This window comes from Echinops telfairi, unplaced genomic scaffold (assembly GCF_000313985.2).
Source record: "Echinops telfairi isolate 266 unplaced genomic scaffold, ASM31398v2 ScPeMD7_7457;HRSCAF=8495, whole genome shotgun sequence".
Classification (NCBI taxonomy): Eukaryota; Metazoa; Chordata; class Mammalia; order Afrosoricida; family Tenrecidae; genus Echinops; species Echinops telfairi.
In genome coordinates, this window is record NW_022111357.1 from 22,930,616 (window position 1) to 22,934,386 (window position 3,771).

The window sequence follows — 3,771 nt, forward strand, 5'->3', positions numbered from 1 at the left end:
TCCACTCCGCACTCCCCCCATCATTCACTATGGTAAGATTTTTTGTTCTGATGATGCCTTACACCTGATCCCTTCGACACCTCGTGGTTGGATAGGCCGAGCCTCTGTTTCTTCATCTGTAAAGAAGGGAGATTGGAAAAGTCTTGCTTATAGAAGAACAAAGCCCAAACCCAAACAAACCCACTGCCATCGAGCCCATTTCAACTCACAGACCCCCCAAAGGACAGAGTCGAATTGCCCCATGGGGGTCTCCAAGACAACTGTGGTCGTTATAGAAACAGGCTGCTACCGCTTCTTTTGCGGAGTGCCTGGTAGATTGGATCTGCCCCAAAGTTGGAGATATGAACTCACTGGGGACTCTGGAGAAAGGGCCTGGCTGTCTGTCCCCATAAAGATGACCACCTGGGGAACCGTGCGGGCAGATCCACTCTGTCCTGCAGGGTAGCTCTGGGCTGGATTCAACAGCCCCTAAGAATAATAGTTACTATATGTGCTTGATTTCTTCACACTGCACGCTCTACCCACAGCACCGCACTGCACCTTAGGCTGGAGCCAGGCTCCTGGGCCTCCTGCATTGTCTCTGTAGTCACCGCACAGCCACCGTGAACTGGGGACACTGCTGTTGTTAGGGGCCATCAAGTCAGTTCCGATGCAGAGTGCCCCGATTTTCAACAGAATGAGGCACTGCCCACCCTGTGCCAGCCTCACAATTTTGAGCCCGTTGATGCAGCCGCTCTATCAATCCACTTGTGGAGGGATTTTTTCTTTAAAACCAAAAAGCAAAACTCACTGCCATCGAGTTGATGCCGACTCACAGCGACTCAGTAGGGCAGGGTAGAACTATTCCTGTGAGCTTCCAAGACGAACTCTTTAAAGGAGCAGAAAGCCCCATCTTTCTCCCATGGAGTGGCTGGTGATTTCGAACTTCTGACCTCAGGTAACTCCCATGCCATTATGATTGGGGGCCAGTTTAAACAGTGACCTCACCAATGCCAAGCACAACAATGCAAAACCAAGGCACTACATAGACTATGTCAAGGACACTTGATTCTAGTGTGATTCCTGAGACAAAGAAGCAGTGTCTCCCGGTCCTGGCTCAGTGGGGACCGTGCCCATTCGGCAACTCAAATCGCTCACTGCTCCTTGCAAAAGTCTGGCCAAGATGGATTTGAGGGTTACAAATAAACTTTATAAATTCGTAAGGCGCCCTGATAGTGTGGTGGGTTAGGCACTTAGCTGCTAACTGCAAGGTTGGTGGTTTAGACCCACCTGCCACTGTGAAGGACAACAACAAGGTTGTCTGCTCCCATAAAGATGTACCGTCTCGGAAACCCTGCACAGGGCGACGGCGAGGTGGAATTGGCTTGATGGCGGTGGGTGGGCAGCTGAACATTCAGAACCATGGAAGTTGATTATAATTGCCTCCTCTACTTTCTTAGTTTAAGAGCCATATGAAAAGGTCCTTGTGTCCTTACCAAGATGCAAACATCGCCAAGCCTGGCTCTGCCTGGCTCCTCCCAGAGCAAAGAGGAGTAGGCCGCCGGATGTCATTCTGAGAAAGTATCGACCACGTGTCCACTAGGGTGCCTTGGACATGTGCCTTGCACATTTCACTACAATACTTTACCTTGTCTCCCCAGCTGTCCTCTGCATGTCCTGCCGGCTCTCTTACGTCATCATTTCTCCATTCGCCTTCGCTGCTCTGCGTCCCAGAACCCTTCTGACATCCACGCTGACCTTCCTTCCTTGTCTCTGCAACGGCCTTTTGCTTCCTTCCTGTGTGATGTCCACAGCGTCTCAGGTCTTCTGTCACTCTCGTCCAGTGCGTCCCATCTGTCTTTGAGGTGTTCTTAGAGCTCAAGCGAGACGGACGCACGGCCGTATTTTGGCGCTCGTGGACTTGTTTTGCTTTTCTTCACAACTTCACCTGAATTTACATCTGAGCAACTGGTGTTCCACAGTCAGGCCCCGGCCTTGTTTGGGCTGCAAATATTGAGCTTCTCCGTTGTCTCTTCCCACAGATGTAGTCAATTTGATTCCAGTGTTCTCCACCTTACGAGGCCCATGTACGCATAGTCACTGTCAGAGCCAGGCTTCCCGAGGAAACAACAGAGACAAAGCTCCAGAGCTGGCCTGGCAGGCGAAGATCCAGAGAGAGAGCGTTCAGGTAAGGGGAAGCCCCCCCGACAGGCTGGCGAGAAGAGGCGCTGTACCCCAGAAGAGCTGTCAGAGGAGAATCTGCCTGCTGGCTGTTTCTTGTCTACTTACTGCCTCCCATCAGCCAACATTGGACCTGTGAAGGGCTGACTTAACTGCACTTCAGGAGGGGGGACTCCTCTCTGCTCCCTTGAGAAAGCACCAGGGAAGCCAGGCCCTGTACTCCGTGTCACAGTGTTCCCTGGGCCTCTGACCATAGTGCATAGAGCGGCTCCCTGTAAGGCGGCACGTTCAATCAGCAGAGAACGTCCTTCGGGGGAAAGACAGAGAAACCACGGCAGAGGAATTTGCTTTCCCTTTCAAAAGAAATCCCATAATTTCTTTACCAGCCCTTCTTCCCACGTCCTGTGTGGGGACGGTCCTGGCATGGAGCAGGAGGGGTGCTCACTCACAGTTGCCCGTGGGTCAGGTCAGAACCTGGTCCCCAGCCTTGAAGACACGGGACCAAAGTCCTGTCAGCTACAGTCTGCCTGCCCAGGGTTGGGGACGGTGAGGGCCGTGCAGCGGGTAGCAGCAGACCATTCTTGAAGCCACGGGATGCAGATGGCCTGCCTGACCCTTTTAGGATGTTTTACCCTCAGGCTGGCTGAGAGCAGAAGGCCGCTCGCTTATTCTGCACCTCGGCCCACTTCCCTAGCCTCTCCCTGCAGGCCCTAGTCTCTGCGTCCTTGGGAAGTTACTGAGTTATAAACAGACACTTAAAATGGACTACTCGGCTTTTAAAGAAGCCTTTGAAGGAGGATTGCAACTGGACTAATCCTCCCCTAATTTATTGGTCTGTAGATTTGCATTTTTTTTTTTCTCAATACAGAGCCTGCCTGTGGGGGGGGGGGGGCAAAGGCAATGCTGCCTGTGTGAGAACTTCCCATTCAGAAGCCAAGGACCCTCGTCGTCCATCTGTCCCCACCCCAGGCATGATTGTCCTTGAATCTCTAACAAGATGATCTGCAGGCCAGGCAAGAAGGAGGCAGCCGCAGGCAGGCCCTGGCTGCGACAAGGTGCAGGGTGGGGCAAGAAGGCTGAGGGGGGAGGTGGGGGGCGGCGGCTGGGGCTGGAGCAGGAGCCTCGCACAGGGGCTGCAGCCCTGCTCAGCCCTCTCTCACCCCACAGGCTCCTCAGGGCTTGCCCTTTCTTTACCTGCCTCTTCCACACTGCCCTCAGCCCCTCCCCCACTCCTTGGCTGGGGGAGGCTCCAGCAGGATTTATAGGACTGGCCCCTCTGGAGAGGATCCGGGGATAAATCTCCACTTATTTAGGAGCGCAATCTACATTTATTGCACTTAATGTGATCTTTTAACGTGTCCGAAAGGGAGCCATAAATCGCAGGCTGCATGGCTACGCCAGCAGGGCCCCTGGGCGGGCTTGGGGGAGGGGCGTAGGAGCGCCTGGGGCTGCCAGGTTGCCCTCTCCTTGGCGCTCCGGCCTGGGCATGGCCTGGGCAGGGCTGTTGTCCTCCCAGCCGGCTGAAGCCGCAGGCTCTGTCTGCCTCTCAGGGCTCTGCCAGGCCTGGGGCCATCTCGGGGACAGCTTCTGTGACTGGGTCCCCTCCAAGAC